A 19,525-nucleotide genomic window follows, 5' to 3' on the forward strand; every position below is an offset into this window, starting at 1 on the left:
GGACCCACAGGAAGGAGGCCCTTGAAAAATTCCACAGGGATGTCAACAATTTCCACCTCACCATCAATCTCAGCCTGGAGCAGTCCACACATGAGATCCACTCTCTAGACACTTATGGAGGCCAGGAGGAAGACTTTGGCTGTGGAGGGGAGGTCTTCAACTTTTTTGTGAAGGTTTCTGAATCACGACTTCCACAATTTCATTAAAATTTGTACTTTTAGTTAGGGATGTTAAAAAGATTTATTTTTGTAAACATGTAACTACTGAATGCCAGTGGTAACATGTTTACATGCAGGGGGCAGATGGGAGCTGTTGCTTGTGGGGAGCCAGGTTTGAAGCCAACTCCCCGTGAGCACCAGCTGATACAGAGACAGCAGTGCAGGGGGCAGGCAACTGCATTGGAGCCAGTACACATGGGGGTTACCTCCAAATACAGTTTCCCTGCAAATACCAGCTCCCACCAGCCTTCCCACCCCTGCACTGCTGACTCCGATGAAGAAGCAGTGTGGGATGGTGAGTATGTTTAATCGTGCAGGTTAACCGATGAATATGTTAACATTAATACATTTTAACATCCCGACTTTTAGTGTATGTGTTGCATAAGAAGTTTAATAAGGGGTCTATGAAATCTAAATTTACACACCTTAAAGGAGGAGACCTGGCAAGTGATCTATATAGTGCAAGGGTAGAACAAATGTTCTTATTGCACTGAGTTTAATGAGAACCCTGATCTGTAGCTGACCATCAAGTTAAAAAATGTTTAAGGGTGTAGAGCTGTGATTGTGTCTGTTTTTTGTCTTATTACCTAACCCTTGTGGTAACATAGAGTTAGACAACAGTAAATAATCCATTTAATAATCATAAAATAAAACATCATTGAGGGGGTTTCTGTCAAAGGTGTTTGACTAACAAAATGGAAAAAATCAATTTTAATGAGTTATAGCTTGCTTTTGTTGCCCAAAGATATAATTCTGTATATATTTTTTTAATTTAGAAAGATCCTTTCTTACCTTTCATGAGTAGAAGTCCAGAGGCAACCATGAAAAGCTTTTTAGGATCCTGTGAACTTATGCAAAGTAAAATTGTCAAGTAGGCTACAGTCAAGATAAGTTGATTATGGTTACTTCACTATAACTACTTCTTCATTTGTACCAATACTTGTAAATATTAGGACTGAAAAAGCATTATGGGCTTTAAATTCCTATGAGGGGATGTAGGGAACTTTGATGTGAGTTGGGGAAGAAATTGATGTCACCTTTAACATTAAGTTAATAAAAAACAATGAATAGTCTTGCAGCTCCTTAGAGACTAACAAAATACGTAAATGGTATCATGAGCTTTCGTGAACACAACCCACTTCTTCAGATGAATATGGCTGTGCCCACAAAAGCTCAAGATACCATCTACATGCTTGGTTAGTCTCTGAGGGTACGTCGAGACTGCAGAGTTTATCCCAGAAAGTTCTGCCACATCCAAGGAACTTGAAAAAAGTCAGTGAAAGAATAACTAATTTTTTTTCTGAAAAAAATTGCGGAAAAAGATGCATCTTTTCAGCATCCCTGTAAACCTCATTCTACAAGGAAGAAGGGATGTTCTGCAAGAGGCTTTTTTCCCGACATTTGGCCCAGGGTAGACGAAAAGCCTCTTTCAGAAGAAAAGCGGGAAAAGATATGCAAATTGCACTTTGCAATTTGCGTATCTTTTTCTGACTTTCTTTGTAGTCTAAAGTCAGCCTGAGATGCTGTAGGACCATTCATTGTTTTTTAAATTTTTCCAATTACAGACTAACTCAGCTATCTCTCTGAAAATTAAGTCCATAAGTTAGGCTTATTACTTGGTTACCTTTTTATACGAAGGCTTAGCACAAGCAAAGGAGATTAACAGAAGGGGGCAGAGTTGTATAGGCATAGTCACTCTCATATGATGGTGTTTTTAAATAGTAGAAACCTATGTTCTGAAAGTCAGTGAAAAATGATTTGTGTAAAATATAGTGGAAATGCAAGTTAATGTTCATTTACTTTTTTTGATTTGGGAATCTTTCCTGCTTCTTTTATTTGACAACTGCTTATTTGTGCTTTTTCTATATGTCCTACAGTGTTACTATGTTACTGAGAATGTGTGTGAAGATGAGGTTTCTGAACCCTAGGAGCATTGCTAGAGAAACCTAGGGTATGTCTACACTACAGCGCTAATTCGAACTAACTTAGTTCGAATTAGTTAATTCGAACTAAGCTAATTCGAACTAATGCATCTAGAACTAAAAACTAGTTCGAATTAGCGTTTTGCTAATTCGAACTAGCGCGTCCACACTGATTGGACGCAGGGGGGCATTTAAGACCAGCTGAAACCGGTTCTGGCAGGGCATCAGGTCAGTAGTTGCTTTGTGTGGCTGCTGTCTGAGGCTATCTGAGGCTCGTGCTTAAAGGGACCCCCCCGGACAGCCGGTTCTCTGCTTTTCCTGCTTGCTTGCCAACCTCGCCGAGGCACAGCAAAGCGTTGATCTCTGCGACCGTGTGTGTCGGTGCTTCCCATCAGGGCCGCCACCGCAGGTGGCAACATGGAGCCAGAGCTCGCCCTGCACCTTCTGGTGCACTTTCGGGACTTGCTGCTGCAAGCCTGCCAGCAATGGCTCGAGGCTGCCTGGCACCTCCTGGTGCACATCAGCCCCCTGCCTCTCCACCTGGCCACCCTGGGGGCAGTGGAGGAGCCGTGGCGGCGCCCCGGCACCGGTGTGCCCCGCCGCATCTGGCATCTGGACACCAGCAGCGACTGGTGGGACCGCATCATCCTGGAGCACTGGGAAGACCGACAGTGGACCCAGAACTTCAGGATGAGGAGGGACACCTTCCTGGAGCTCTGTGAGTGGCTCGCCCTGCTCTGTGCGGAAGGGACACTCGCATGAGGCCCGCCATCCCCCTCCAGAAGCAGGTGGCCATTGCTCTCTGGAAGCTCTCCACGCCGGACAGTTACCGATCCGTCGGGAACCAGTTCGGCATGGGGAGATCCACCGTCGGAGCGGTGCTCATGCAGGTACGGCACTCATCGGCCACTGCGCCGGGGGGTGGAGGGGGAGGGAGGCTGCAAGGAGGGGATGGGCTGCTCCAGGGACAAAGGGGGGGAGGGAGGAGGCGAAAGCACCTCGCACTGGAGGGGTCGGTCTGTCCCGGCCGTACTACACGCCGCCAGGGGGGTTGCTTCCGGGAATGGGGCGCGGGGCACTGCCAGGGCACGAGTGCTCCCAGCCACCTGGGCGCCCCTCTGATTGGCGCTTTGTTGTGTCTCTCTCTGCAGGTGTTCAAGGCCATCAACCGGGTGCTGCTCCACAGGGTGGTCCGCCTCGCCGACCCGGACACTGTCATCCGGGGATTCGGCGCCCTCGGCTTCCCCAACTGCGGGGGGGCCATCGACGGGACGCACATCCCCATCCGTGTCCCAGAACACCAGGCGTCCCGTTACGTGAACCGCAAGGGGTACTTCTCCATGATCCTGCAGGCTGTGTGTGACCACCGGGGACAGTTCACGGACATTAATGTGGGCTGGTCCGGCAAAGCACACGACGCCAGGGTGTACCGCAACTCCTCCGTGTGCCAGCGGCTGCAGGACGGGACCTTCTTCCCCGACCGCCACATCAGGGTCAGGGACGTGGACATGCCCGTGTGCCTGGTGGGGGATGCCACCTACCCACTGCAGCCGTGGCTGATGAAGCCCTACACAGGGCACTTCAATCCCTCCCGCCAGGCCTTCAATGCCAGGCTGACCAGGGCCCGCATCGTGGTGGAGGGGGCCTTCGGGCGACTGAAAGCCCGCTTTCGATGCCTCCTCACCCGTCTGGACCTGGCCGAGCACAACATCCCTCCCGTGGTGGCAGCATGTTGTGTGCTCCACAATTTGTGTGAGAGAAAGGGGGAGGCTTTCCTGCCAGCCTGGATGGCTGAGGCTGACTGCATGGCTGGCCACTACGGTCAGCCCCGCACCGCCGCCGTCCGGGAAGCCCAGCGGGGGGCCGTCCGGATCCAGGAAGCCCTGTGGGAGAGCTTCCTGGTGGAGGAGGAGGACTGACCTCTCCCTGCATGCCCCACTGGGGCCTTCTTCCACCCTACCCCCTTCCGCTTTCCCCTCCCTACCTACTGTCAAATAAAGACACCTGTTTTTCAAACAAAAACGTATGTTTATTTAACATAAGTGGGGTGGGGGGAGGGAGGAAGGAGAGTGGGAGAGGGGAGGGGGAAACCTGGGACAAGGGAGCTGGAAGGGGAGGGAAGGGAGGAAGGGAAAGGAAAGCTCAGGGGTGGGTATCCGGCTGCCTCTCCTGTCTCGCAACACTGCGGGTCCGGGGGCGTTGGTGGGGAATGGTTGTGGAGGGTGGGGCAGGAGGGACGGGGGCTGTGGAGGAAGCAGGAGCGGGAGCAGGAGGGAGAGCAGGGGGATCAGGAGGGGGAGCAGGGGGAGCAGGGAGAGGAGGAGGGGGAACAGGAGGAGCAGGGGGAGGAGGGGGAGCAGGAGGAATTGGGAAGCGGTCGAGCAGGCTCTGGAGGTGGCCTCGTAGGGCACGACCCTGCTCCTCCAGTGCCTCCAAGCTCCTCCGGCACAGCCTCAGGTCCTTCTGGACCCAGTGGTCCTGGATACAGAGCTGTTGCTCCAGGAACCGGAGGTGCCACCTCTGGTACTCCTCCTGGTTCCTGGCTCTCCTGCTGGCCCGGGCGTGGACGGCTGCTGCAGGCGGGGTGGTGCACCCTGCAGTCCCAGGTGCTGCGGCTGTGGTGAAACAAGAACAGCGGTCAATTACCCCAGGGGCCCAGGTGTGTGAAACCCAGCTCCCCTCTGCAAGGCCAGGGCCCCTGCAGGATCCCCAGCTGCTGCTCCGTGGTGGGCAAGGCCCAGGCGCACGGTCCCGGGGCTCCCTCTCGCCCCAGCCCCCCGTACACATAAGGGGAGCACGATGGTACTCACATGTGGACGCCTCCCCGGCCTCGGATGACACAGGCGAGCGGCTCTGTGGGGTGCCTCGGGGGTCCTGGGTCCTGGGCAGGCTGCCGGCAGGCTCCTAGCTCTTGGAGCCCTCCTCCTCCTCCTCCTCCGTCTCTGGGAGCGGTCCCTCTGCCCCGGGGTCTATCACGTCCCGGGGGGCAGGGACGGCATGAGCCCCCTGGAGATGGTCCAGAGCCTTGAAGTGGGAGCACGCCTCCGGGTCGGCCCCTGGCAGGCAGGCCCGGGAGTAGGACTGCCGCAGGTCCTTGATTTTCCAGCGCACTTGCTCCTGGCTGCGCTGGTGGCCGCTGGCGGCCAGGCTGGCAGCCATGCGGCCGAAGACTGCTGCGTTCCTGTGGCTAGTGCAGAGATTGTGGACATTGGAGGCTTCCCCCCAAACCTGGATGAGGTCCACGATCTCCACACTAGACCACGCGGGCGCCCGCCTCTTGCAGCCCCGGGCAGGGCCCTGGGAGCCGCCAGGCTGGTCCCGGGAAGAGGGGGAGGGCTGGGTGTCATCGGGTGGCTGGCTCATGGGGTGTCACCTGCTGGGTGTGCTGGCACGGGTGCTGGCAGCCTTGCAACTGGCACAAACTGTGTAGCCAGCCCGTGGCCCTTTAAGGGCTCCTGGGCCGGGAGGGGGGCAGTAGAGTTTCCCTGGTGTTGGCCAGAGTGGCCACCAGGGCAAGACGGGAAGGGATAGCCTCCCACTAGTTCGAATTAAGGGTCTACACAGCCCTTAATTCGAACTAGTAAATTCGAACTAGACTTAATCCTCGTGGAATGAGGATTACCTAGTTCGAACTAAGTGCTCCGTTAGTTCGAATTAAATTCGAACTAACGGAGCACTAGTGTAGCACCTATGAAAGTTAGTTCGAACTAACGTCCGTTAGTTCGAACTAACTTTGTAGTGTGGACATACCCCTAAGCACTTAGGCTGTACAGTTATTCTTTTCATATATATATTGTCATTTTAACTGGTGAGTCTAATCTGGTGATTCAGCATGTTTGCATTTTAAATATGGCTTCTAGTTGCAATCCCTGCATTCATTATAGCACACTTCTATTTGGCACTTGATTTATTTTGTTTATGTGCTTAGAATTAAAATAATAGACTCCTACTGAAGGTTCTAGGCACAATACTAATACATTTAATATTAATGCCATCATTAATTATACAATAAAATAACAGCAGTATTAAAGTAATTATAAAACATACACCAGAAGTCATATTCTTCATGAAAGCTGTGCTGAAGGGAAGGTAACAGTTATTTATTACTTGTATAGGTCCTGATCCAAGCCAACGGAAGTCAATGTGAATCTTTTCATTAAAGGGCTATTGATGTGCGTAGTGCTTTCCAAAATACAGGCAGTCTCTTCTCCAAACATTTAAAATAACAGCAAGAAGGGATGACAGAGAAGGAATAGTGGGTGGAAGACAAAGACACAGACAAAAAGATTCTGAGATTATTTGGAAGTGTGCGCACTTCTTGACAACTATAGCTTCCTGAAATAGGCAACAGCATATTTTCAGTAGTTCTGGTATTTTTATTGAATGAAGAATAAATACTGTGACACCCATCTTTATGTCTTGTACATAAATATTAGTAATTTAGGAATGGCATCGGTAATTCAAGAATAGTTATCAATTGATATTGACAGACAATCTTTAGTTTTCCTCCTAACACAAAGTTTTTCAACCAGTGTGTCCCACAGATTATTTGTGTATGCAGAGAGCAGGTAAGCTACATAGTACTTTCCTTCCTTGATTTAATCTACTTTTACAGGTGTTCAGGCCACTTTTTAATGAAGAGCCTGAACACTAGTAAGATAAGTCATTCTATCTGCCTCCATTAAGGGTGGCAGCTACAAGAAGAAAAGGTGAAACAGGAGCTGCCTTCAGGAACAGGAACCACTATGGGTACGTCTCAACTACATGGCTCTGTTGATGGAGCCATGTAGATTAGTTTACTTGGCAAAGGGAAATGCCAATGAAGGGTTCTGGGGTTGGCAGATCCCCTTCTAGACTGCCGTGCTGTGCCAACAATCAGCTCATCGGCACAGCGAGGTGGCCATTTTGATTTAAATGAAACGGAAATTATTTAAATCGCCGTTTCATTTCCCTTTGCCATCCTGACTAATCTACATGGCTCCATCGATGGATCCATGTAGTTTAGACACACCCTATGTGACTAAGGGAACTGGAACTACCTGCAGAGAAAAAGGGTGCCAGTCAGGAGTAGGGATGTAAGCGACTAGTAGTCTACCTGATAAGCCTAAACTTATCGGGTAGTTGAGTCAACCACTCACATCACCTGCCCCCTTGCTGCCACTGTACCAGAGGCAGCAAGGGGTGAGAACAGAAGCTGGTGCCCGGGGGAGCAGGCTTAAATGCTGTTTTGCCCAGGCTTGTCATGGGCAAAGACTGCTCCGGCAGCAGCCCCTGTCCACAGTGGCCCGGGATGGCCACGGGCAGAGCTCTGGCAGTATCCCCTGTCTTCAGTGGCTGGCAATGGACAGAGGCTGCTGTCAGCTGGGCAGGCAGCCCAATTCAGTCCTGGGTCTGGGACCTAACCCCACTGTGGCTATGCAATTTAAAATGCAGTAGGAGCTGGGCAGCCTGCCCTCCCCCCCCCCCCCCCCCCCCGGCTCCTACTGTGTTTTAAATTGCAGAGCTGCAGCGGGGTTTGGTCCTGGACCTGGTGTGAGGCAGGACTGTGCCGGGCTGCCTTCCCCTATCAATTAATCAAATAGTCAATAAAAATCTATGGACTATTCCATTAGTAAATTAATCTTATTTTAACATTTCTAGTCAAGAGACTAAGGGAAAAGAGAGTCTGGGATCCATGAGTTGTAGTGAGGGACATAGAGACAGAAAAAGGTATGAACAGATGAGATGGAGATGGTGGGAGATGAAAGGAATATTTTCTTTCCCCTAAAAGAACTTTACAGTAAAGATTCTTTGTAATAGCTGGAAATATTAGAAAAAACTTGTAGTATAAGGTTCTAATACCAGAAGAGATCTTCCAGAAAAGCTTATTTCGAAAGAGAGCATCCAGACGACAAAAGCAATGAAAAAGTGATGTGCTATTTCGAAAGAGAGTGTCCACACTATTGGACGCTATCTCGCATTTAAGGCCACCCAGAACCACTTCAGGCAGGGCATCAGCAGTTGCTTCTGGGTGCTCTTGCCTGAGGCTAGCTGAGATGCTCTTAAAGGGTCCCCCTGGACAGCCCTTTCTCAGCTTCTGCTGCTTGTTTGCCTACCTCTCCAAGGGACAGCAAAGCACTGTGTGCTCTGGTTGTCCCGTTTTTGGACACCACAGCACACTCCTTGCCATGGAGCGGGAGCTGCCTCTGGGCATGCGATGGCCACACATTGACATGCTGCAGTTTGTGCAGGCTGCCTTCATGGCCCTGCAGGAGCTTGACACTGAGCTTATCATTGAGACCCTCTGCCTGTGTGTGGGAGCAAGGCCCTTGCAACCGCACCCCATGGTGGAGAGACGGTTCTGAAGGCTGGACACCAGTTCCGGTTGGTGGGACTGGCTGGTGATGGAGTGGTGGGATGACCAGCACTGGCTCCAAAACTTCTGGATGAGGAAGGCCACCTTCATGGAGCTGTGTGCCTGGCTCACCCCTGTTCTCCAACAGCGAGATACCTAGATACAACCAGTCATCCCCCTGGAGAAGCAGGTCACCATTGCCATCTGTAAGCTCGCCACCCAGGAAGTTACTGATCTGTGGGCAACCAGTTCAGTGTGGGAAAGTCCACCATGGGGGCCGTCCTCATGGAGGTAAGGCACTCTCAGGCTTCAGTCCTTGCTAGGGGAGTGGGTGGGGGAGAGTACTGGAAAGGGAACCCTAAGGAAAGGGGGGTGGGAGTGCAAGGGGTGGGTTGGGGGTAGTGGGAAGCCCCATCCCTAGGGATTCTGCCATCCCACCCTCACACATTCCTGTGGGGGAGGAGGCGGGGGGCTCATAGGCGGTGGCTCCTGGGGTGTTTGAGGGGAGAAGGAGAGGGGATTCGGGGACCTCCCAAGGGCTCAGACACCCCCTCTCATTCTCTGTTGCAGGTGGTGAGGGCCATAAACTCCATCCTGCTGCGTGGAGGACGTGGCTAGATTTGGTGCCCTAGGCTTCCCCAACTGTGGAGGGGCCACTGATGGAAGCCATATTCCAATCCGAGCATCACAACATCGAGCCACCCAATACAGCAACCACAAGGGCTATTTCTCAATGGTGCTGCAGACCCTGGTGGACCACTGTTGACAGTTCATGGACATTTTCGTTGGATGTTCGGAGAGGGTGCACAATGCCCACATTTTCAGAAATTCCAGCCTGTACTAGAAGTTGGAGGCTGTCACATTCTTCCCTCAGTGTGACTTCAGGATTGGGGATGTGCAGATGCCACTGTGCATCATGGGGGATACAGCCTACCTCCTCATGCCGTGGCTGATCTGGACCCAAGGAAGAACTGATTCAATACCCACTGAAGCAGGGCCCGCATCCAGGTGGAATGCACCTTCAGGCGCAGTTCAGGTGCCTCCTGACCTGTCTCAGTGTGGGGGAGCACAACATCTCTGAGATGATCTCAGCCTATTGTGTTCTCCACAGCATTGTGGAGAGGAAGGGGGAGCCCTTCCTATCAGGGTGGGGGGCAGAGGCCTAGAGGGAGGGAAGGGCCTTCAAGTGCCCATGCACAGCTGCCATCTGGCAGGCCCATCAGGTAGGGGTATGCATCCAGGAGGCCCTGAGGGAGAATTTCTCTGAAGGAGCCCAGTAACTCTACCCAGGGCCTCCCCAACAGGGGCCTGTGCCTTGCCCCCTATGCCTTTCCCACAACTCCTCCCTTCCCCCCTTTCCTGTACAGTCAATCAAAAACAATGGTTTGGTTTTCAAAACATACGTTCGTGTTTTGTTTTTCAATAACAGTAACTGGGGAGAAGGAGGGCTCGGAACCTGGATGGGGCAGGGAGGTGGGGTGCTCTGGGCTGGGAGTGGCGCATGGTGTGGCTGGAAGTGCTGCTTTGTGTCTGGGGATCTCAGTGACCTTGGAGGTGGGTGGGGCCTGGGACAACAGGGGGATCGGCAGGAGGGGGACTGAAGAAGGGTCAGGCATGTCGCGGGAGGAGAAGGGGGAGGGCCATAGGCATTTCAGTGGGGGCTGGGAGGTAGTGGGGTCAGGAGCAGGGACAGGAACCGGATGTGCCATCATTTCATGGATGGTGTCACACATGTTTTGGCCCTGCTGCACCAGCTCAGGCCACATTTGAGTCCGCCACTGAGAATCAGAGTTTTCCAGCTTCTGAAAAACATTCGAGTTTAACAACACGAGAGCATCATGACTAGCTGACGAAGATGACGGTAAAACAGTGGTTGATGAGAGCATGTAGGATCATCGAGCAGTACCCCTTGTAGTTGATATAGACAGATGCCTGGTTGTCAGGGGCCTGGATGGGGATATGGGTGCCATCAATTGCCCCCCCACAGTTGGGGAAGTCCATAGCGGCAAAGCAGAAGATGATGGCATACACATCACCGACGCTGATGACCCTGCACAGCAGGACGGTGTTGATGGCCCGCACCACCTGAAGAAGGAGACAAACAGAGAATCACTGGGGTGCCAGAGCCTTTATGGGGTTCCCATACATAGGCCATCCCCCAGCAGAGCTGTGTGAGGATGGGACTGAAAAAGTGCCTGGGTCAAGGGCTTGGCCAACCATACCTCCCATCCCCAATCCCCCCTTTCCCTTGGGTACCCTATTCCAGCGGTTCAGTCCCCCTCCCGGGAGTATAGTTCCATACCTCCTGGGAGTATAGCTCCATACCATACCTGAGAGCTCCATACCTGCATGATGGTCAACTTCCCCATGTTGAACAGGTTGCCGATGGATCGGTAGCTGTCTGGAGTGGTGAGCTTCCACACAACAATGGTGACCCACTTCTCAAGGATGATGGGCGGGTCTTATGTGTGTGTCCTGTTGCATGAGGGCAGGGGCAAGCCAGGCACACAGCTCCAGAAAGGCCTTTTCAGGGCCTTCCATCCCAGAACTATTAAAGAGCGGAGCAGCTGTCTTTCAGTACTCTTAATTGAGTTACCAATAAGACACACGATCTTCCACGTGACTGGAGTCAGTGAACAGATCTATGCAGGCACGTGCCCTCCAGAACCAGAAGTGCAAAGGAGACAATGATTCTCCCAATTCTCCACACCATCATTGGGAGCCTCCTTCATGGTGCCGGCACCGTTTACCACTGCAGTGGTTTGGGCACTGATAAATCTAGGCTACATCTAGACAGAGGTATCCCAAAATAGCAATTCCACATTTTTAAATGTGCCCATTATTTCAAAATATATTTCGGAATATATTTCAAAATAATGGGCATGCTATTCCAGCATCCCTGTAACCCTCGTTGCACGAGAGTTAAGCAACTTGTTAAAATAGTGCTTCATTTTGAAATTTGGCAGTGTGTAAACACTTGCTCCACCTGAACCTCAGCTTGCTCCACCTGATGGTATGGCTCAGCCATGTTTGAACCCCCAGGAGCTAGTGTGTTCAGTGAATGTCCAGAGAGTTCTTGGGCATCAAAAGCCCTCAACTCAGTCCACCTATGCTTCCAAATGGACCCGTTTCTCCATATCAGAGCAGCAGTGGCAGGTGGTCCCAGCCGAAGCCTCCCTTCAGGAAATCCTGGACTATATCTGAAGTGGCAAGGCCTTGCTTTGGCCACAATCAAGAGGCACCTGACAGCCATTTCCAAGTTTCAACTACCCATGCAAGGCTGTTCAGTGTTCTCCCATGGTTCCTGGAATGCCTCTACCTTCAAGTCAGAGACCCTCTTCCACAGTGGGACCTGAACCTCGTATTGGCACATGTCCCATTCCAGGACATTTTCTGGGCAGAGATATGGTCTTCAGTTTGTACATTCCATCTCATTATGCCATCACACAGCAGGCCAGGGAGGATGCAGCATCTGTGCAGACACTGTTCATAATCATCTATTTTGAATGGACGTGAGCAGGCACTCGAAGAAGAAAAGACAGTTACCTGTTCTGTGACTGGAGTTCTTCAAGATGTGTTGCTCATGTCCATTCAGCCTCCCACCCTCTTCCCCTCTGTCGGAGTTCTGGCAAGAAGGAACTAAGGTGGGAGGGGCTGGGAGCACACCATATAGCATGGTGTGTGCTACTTCAAGGGGTGTTGGGGACCCAGGCCTCAATGGGTACTGCTTAGGGAAAAACTTCTGGCACCGATGCATGTGGCTGGTGCACACCCCTATGTTGAATGAACATGATCAACACATCTGGAAGAACACCAGTTACAGAACAGTCAAGTCCTCCAGCTTGACAGTATTTCAACGTCATTTCAAAATAACTACCTGTTGTGTAGACACAGACTTATTTAGTGATGCCAAGCAATTCTCTTATGATGGTACTATCCAGATGAAGTCTGTTAGAAAATCTGCTCAGAGCCCTAAGTCCAAAGGTTGTCTATTGTTTGCATCAAATTGCTTTATAAACTTGAGATTTTTAGTTAGTACAGTGGGAATGTCTTTGCGGAAACAGTGTTCATTCCCCAAAATTCAGGCCCCTACCATAGCCAAGCTTATAAAGCAATATGTGAAACAGCCTCTTTGCTTTCTCTTATTAGGACACTGTTCACCTTTCTGCTCTACTGAGCACAACTTCGTAACTTCATAGCCCAAGAATTAAGCCCAGCAACAAAGCAACTTTACTAGTAATTGTCTGCATATTAAATTAAACAACTGTTCTTGTTCAGTGTTTCCAAATTGAATTAAAACCCACTTCTTTGTTCATCTCTTTGCCTCTGTCAGTTAAATGCAGCAACTATGAAACTTTGCATTCATTTGGAACCTATCTTTCTGCAGCAATTTTAAGTGAAATGTCTGAGACTTTCTGAGTTAAACAGTACTCAGTGTTGCTTGTGTATTTATAGCTAGAAATCCAGGCCATCAATTTGTAAGTAGATGAACAAGGAAGAAAATAATATATGTTTTCTGGTTTAAATAATTCAAGACATTTTTTTATTTTAATAATTAATTTTGTCAGAAAATATTACCAAATATTAGTTAAAATTACATTTAGATAGCTGTTTCTTTTCAACTAGGAACATTAATTAATTTCTGTTATATTTTGTGTCTGGTGATAGACTGTACTTTGGAGTTGTGTAACTATTGCATAATTCCTTTCTATGCTACAGCATTTGTTTTACACCTTCCAGTTTTGCTTATTGCAATATTTTTTTTAAAACTAAGCAATATTTGCAAGACACACATGGGAGATATATATAATTCCCTTTTGTATGTTTAAAATTTTCCCTTTAATTCTTTGAATGCTGCGGGAAACATTCAAAGTGTCTAACCACTAATCACTAGCCACATGTGGCTATTTGGCCGGTTGAGTGTGGCTAGTTGGCTTGAACAATGTGGCTATGTCTAGACTGGCATGATTTTCCGCAAATGCTTTTAACGGAAAAGTTTTCCATTAAAAGCATTTGCGGAAAAGAGCATCTAGATTGGCACGGACGCTTTTCCGTAAAAGCACTTTTTGTGGAAAAGCGTCCGTACCAATCTAGATGCGCTTTTGCTCAAAAAAGCCCCGATCGCCATTTTCGCGATCAGGGCTTTTTTGCACAAAACAAGTCTGAGCTGACTACACAGGCCCTTTTGTGCAAAAGCTTTTGCGCAAAAGGACTTTTGCCCAAACGAGAGCAGCATAGTATTTCCACAAGAAGCGCTGATTTCAGACAATAGGAAGTCAGTGTTCTTGCAGAAATTCAAGCAGCCAGTGTAGACAGCTGGCAAGTTTTTCCGCTAAAGAAGTTGCTTTTGCGGAAAAACTTGCCAGTCTAGGCGCAGCCTGTGGTTATTTGGCCAGTTGTGTGGTTAGTTCATTGTAGATTTGATCATCAAGGGAAGATGTCTCTGTCTCAAGAAAGTGAACTGAAGATACAGGACACTGTAAGGTGCTGGCTCCACTGCTATTGCCCAGAATTCGCTCACACACCCTCAGACCCATATGAGGCTTTGCTTGTGCAAGTTAGGGTATATACCATGACACTGATGTCAACCTCCATACTGCAGGAGCACCACTACTCAAGGCACCTACTTGTAGTCTACAGTCTGGTTCTGCCTGATGCCAAAGCCCTGTGGGTCACCAGTGGCAATGCTGTTATCATGAGCTCCAGATTCACCAGCTTCTATATCCAGGGATTATATCGAGGGAGAGTCTGACTTTCAGCTCTCTGGGGATCTCCTGTTTATTCAGTGGAAGGTTACTCTCCTCCACATATGACTTGGAGTGAGGAACACTGGCTACCTCCTTTTATGCTTTATATTTCACTGTTGTGACCTCACTGGGTTCCACAGGCCTCATGCAGTCAGCAGGTCCTGAAGATTCTGAATCCCTCCTGCAGGGAATATAGGCATTTTAGCTCTCCCATATCCTCCGTTCCTCCTCACTAGTCAGAACAGAGGGAAAAACAAGAAGCAAGGGCTGATACAGAGGTAACACCTCATACAAATATTTCATTGTCATTGCTGGATGAGGCTGTGATGTCTCAACCACCTCCCATGGCAGACGACTTCAGACAATTCCAGGAACTGATGAAGCAAATCAGTGATTATACTTTTGATTTCACCTGAGGAGGTTCAGGACTCTCACTGTAGGCTTGTGAAGATTTTATACACCTCTGTTTTCATGTGTATAAAATTATTGATCAATGATGCTATTTTAGAGCCAGACAGCAGCATCCGGCAAAATCTGGCTATAGCATCCCCAATCTGCAAATGTGCCATGTCCAAGGATTTGGAATTTTTATTTTCATATTCATCTCCAAATTTCAGGTTGTGTATGTAGGAATAGCAGAACAACACAATCTACTCCCTATAGAATGGACTAGGAGTACTTTGGTGTGTTCGGTCACAAAAACGATATATCTGCAATACTACAGTTCAGAATAGAATCATAGACTCCTAGACTGGAAGAGACCTCAGGAGGCCATCGAGTCCAGACCTCTGCCCAAAGCAGGACCAACCCAACTAAACCATCCCAGCCAAGGCTTGTCAAGCTGGGACATAAAAACCTCTAGGGATGGAGATTGTATGATCTCCTAGGTAACCCATTCCAGTGCTTCACCACCTACCTAATGAAATAGTTTTTCCTGATATTCAGCCTAGACCTTCCCCACTGTAACTTGAGACCATGGTTCCTTGTTCTGCCATCCGTCACTACTGAGAACAGCCTTTCTCTGTCCTCTTTGGAACCTCCCTTCAGGAAGTTGAAGGCGGCTATCAAATCCCCCCTCACTCTTCTCTTTTGCAGACTAAATAAGCCCAAATCCCACAGCCTTTCCTCGTAGGTCATGTGCTCCAGCCCCCTAATCATTTTGGTTGTTCTTCATTGGATCCCCGCCAAAGAGTCCACATCCTATAGTGGGGGGCTCAGAACTAGATGTAATACTCCAGATGTGGCCTCACCAATGCTGAATAAATGGGAATAATCACTTCTCTAGACCTGCTGGAAATGCTCCTCCTAATGCACCCTAATATGCCATTAGTCTTCTTGGCTACAAGGGCATACTGATGACTCATATCCAGCTTCTCACCCATTATAATGCCCAAATTTTTTCTGCTGAACTGCTGCATAGCCAGGTGGTCCCCAGCCTGTAACAATGCTTGTGATTCTTTTGTCCCAAATGCAGGACTCTGCACTTGTCCTTGTTGAACCTCATCAGATTTCTTTTGGTCTAATCCTCCAATGTGTCTTGGTCACTCTGGAACCTACCCCTGCCTCTCCCCCTAGATTAGTGTCATCCGCAAACTTATTGAGGGTGCAATCCATCCCCTCATCCAGGTCATTAATAAAGATGTGGAGCAAAATCGGGCCTAGAACTGTTCCTTGGGGCACTCCACTTGAAAGAGACTGCCCTTTGGGCATGACAATCTAGCCAGCTTTCCAGCCACTTGACAGTCCATTTGTCCAATCCATACTCCCTTAGCTTGCTGGCAAGAATATTCTGGGAGACAGTATCAAAAGCTTTGCTAAAGTCAAGGTATATCACATCCACTGACTTCTCCATGATGGCAGTAAATCATCAAGTGCTCATGGTACAGTATGAGTACCTAAATTATTGCAAATATAACTCCTTTATTAAACATTTTCCAGAAGAATGGTGGAAACAACTCTATTCTATTCTAAGTGAAGATCAGCGCTTGGTAAAGACATCTCCAGAGGCCTCCTTTGATATAGTTCATGCTGCACTCTGGTCCATATCCATCTTAATCATGAGGTAATGTGCATCTTGGTTCCAGTTATCAAATTTCCCAAAGAAAGTACAAATTACTCTAGAAAACAGTCTCTTCAATTACTTTGACTCCATACTCTAAACAATTTGAGAGCCACTCTGATTCCTAAGGAAATCTTGCAAATAAGAAAAAATATAGTGTATCTCGAACAATGCAGCGTTCATGCCCAGACTGTTTTTCTGGTTTCTATACCTAAACCTCTGTCTAAGAAAATGAGGTACTCAAAGAAGAACACACCTGTATTTGCAACCACTTCATCACAGTCACCTGCATCATCCAAGAATCAGTTTTGATGGCTTGGCTAAGGGTCTAAAGTACCTGCTTCATATGAACCTACTGCTGCACTAGTCAATGATTTTTCTTGTCCCTCCTCTCCAGGCCTTTGGATTCAACCTCTCCCATTTTTTATTTGCTCGAGAGAGAATAAAATCAGATAGGATTTAAAAGTTGTAAAATTTGATTATGCCATTAATTTCATCTCCCTCCCTGACTCTTACCTTTCCCTTTCCAGAGAGCCCTCTCGTGATTAATTGCTGAGTCAGGACATCACCTCTATACTACATGGAAGGGCCATAGAACTAGTTCCACTTCAGCACCGATGGAAAAGGTTCTATTATAAGTACTTAATGATTAGATTAGGTCTCAGGCATCTCAACTACTACCTAAAGCAACAGAAATTCAGGATGGTGTTCCAAATAGCTATAATTCCCTCTCTAGAGTCTGGCGACTGATTTGCATCTCTTGATCTCCAAAATGCACATTTCTGTGTTTCAATGTGCCCCTCTCACAAAAGGTTTCTTTGATTTTATGTAGTCAAACACAACCACTTTCAGTACTGAATGTTTCCTTTTGACCTCTTCTCTGCCTGAAGGATATTTTCAAAAGTCATGGCCTTTGCATCTGCGCATCTAAGCCAACTAGTCAGAATTGTCTTCCCTTATCTTGGGGCTATTCAGGGAATGACCTATCAGGAGTACAAATAATGTGGTTCTTGAGTCACATCTTAGGCTTCCAGATTAATCTTGACAAGTTTTCTTTGATCTCTTTTCAACAGAGATTTTATGAGAGCCTCTCTAGATGATGTGACAGACTGGCCTTACCTGTAGACAGGTTTACTAATCTGCAGAATCTTATTGCAAAGATTCAGTTAAGTCCCAAAGTTTCAGCAAAGTATTGTCTTTACCTGTTGGGCCATACAGCCATGTGTGTCTTTATTGACCCAGCTTGCCAGATTTCATCTTCAATGTTTCCAGGGATGGCTCAAGAAAACTCTACATATTACATATGCACAGTGTCAGTGAACAAGTCTCTGTTCCCTATCAGGTTGTGGACTTGCTCAGTTGGTGAAGAACTCTTCCAAAATTTCTGCAGGAGTCCTCTTCTTTTATGCCTTTTTTACCACTATTATCATGTCATATATACCCTTCTTGGAATAGGGAGCATATTGGTCCTCACACCATTCAGGGCAAATTACCATCCTAAGAGAGTCTCCTACCTATCAACTTTCTGGTATTGAGCCCATTTCTGCTCACTGATTGGAGTCAAGGCAAGATCATAATAAATAACGTGGCTTGTAAGTTTTACATCAGTCATCAGGATGGAGCATGTTTCTCCTCACTTTGTGTCAAAGCAATACAAATCTGGAAATGCTGCCTAGTCATCTCAGCTTCTTATTGACTAGATATACAGGACTCCACAGTCAATGACCTCAAAAGACACTTTTTGTTCAAGTATGACTAGTAGCAGCTACATTCACAAGTCCTCCTCTTTTCTGGCTCTGACAAATGCTATCTTGCTGAATTTATAGCCATTTAAATCATGCCTGTAAAGTCTGGGGGTTTTGCATCAACATTCCTGTTTGCATTTGTCCATGGGTTCCTACTTCTGTAAACATAAACTACTTGTATTAACTTTCAAGGCCTTTCATGATCTATCTCCACTATAGCTATCACCTCTTATATTCTGTTGAGCTGTTGACTCCTGCCTCCACCAATTATGCTAGTCTTTATTGTAAATATGTCAGCACTTCTAATACACATATATGCATTTTCTCACTTGCTATCTAAGGGTATGTCTACACTACAGCACTAATTCAAACTAACTTAATTCGAATTAGTTAATTAGAAATAAGCTAATTCGAATTAGTGCATCTAGACCTAAAAACTAATTTGAATTAGCATTTTGCTAATTCGAAATAGCATGTCCACATTGAGTGGACCCTGAACCAAAGTTAAGGCCGGCAGGGCATCCGGTTAGGACTTAGGGTGTGGAGCTGCTGCCTCAAGCTAGCCGAGGGCTGTGCTTAAAGGGACCTGACCCCCACACCGGACAGACAGTTCTCAGGGGTGGCCCGCTTGCTTGTCTAAGTCAATGAGGGACAGCAAAGCAGTCCTGTCTTGGAGTGCCCTGAGTGCCCACACTTGGCAGCACATCACAGCACTTGGCCATCAGCCTGGCCGCACTTGCCATCAGCCTGGCCCCCACAATCGGGGGGCTATCAGGATCCAGGAGGCCCTGCTGGAGAGCTTCCACCCCGAGGAGCCCGCAGAGCCACCCCAGTTCTCCCCATCGGGAGCTTGTGCCCCATTCCTCCCTCACCTCCTTCCACTTACCCCTCCCTAGACCTCCTTCCTGCTGTAAAAAAATAAAGGACATGTGTGTTCAAAAATAGAAACTCTCTTTATTTAACAAAACTGGGGTGTGTGTGTGGGGGGGAATTAACCTCTGGGGAGACTGGGAAAAGGAGGTGGGAGAGGGTAAGAGAGAGGGTGGAAGAGGGGAGGGGGAAACCTGCGAGGAAGGAGCTGGAAGGGGGAAGCCAGGGGAAGAAGGAAGAGGGGAAGTATAAAACTATGGTACGCCATATCTTCAGTACTGTGTACAGATGTGGACTCCTCACTTCAAAAAAGATATTTTGGCCTTGGAAAGGGTTCAGAAAAAGGCAACTAGAATGATTAGGGGTTTGGAACAGGTCCCATATGAAGAGAAGCTAAAGAGACTGGGACTTTTCAGCCTAGAAAAGAGGAGACTGAGGGGGGATATGATAGAAGTCTATAAAATCATATGTGGTGTGGAGAGGGTGAATAAAGAAAAGTTCTTCATTAGTTCTCATAATATAAGGACTAGAGGACACCAAATGAAATTAATGGGCAGCAGGTTTAAAACTAATAAGTGAAAGATCTTCTTCACAAAGCAAAGAGTCAACCTGTGGAACTCCTTGCCACAG

General features: G+C 48.2%; 1 long non-coding RNA gene across 1 annotated transcript; it reads right to left on the reverse strand.

The window, feature by feature from the left end:
* Nucleotides 1–9,776: 9,776 nt before the first annotated feature.
* On the reverse strand, nucleotides 9,777–11,438 carry LOC149524355 (uncharacterized). Its single transcript, XR_016349571.1, has 2 exons — nucleotides 10,820–11,438; nucleotides 9,777–10,559 (listed from the first exon to the last, which is right to left on the reverse strand). It is a non-coding gene; the product is annotated as an uncharacterized LOC149524355 (long non-coding RNA).
* Between the last annotated feature and the right edge of the window lie 8,087 nt (nucleotides 11,439–19,525).

This window comes from Pelodiscus sinensis, chromosome 5 (assembly GCF_052426305.1).
Source record: "Pelodiscus sinensis isolate ZL-2025 chromosome 5, ASM5242630v1, whole genome shotgun sequence".
Classification (NCBI taxonomy): domain Eukaryota; kingdom Metazoa; phylum Chordata; order Testudines; family Trionychidae; genus Pelodiscus; species Pelodiscus sinensis.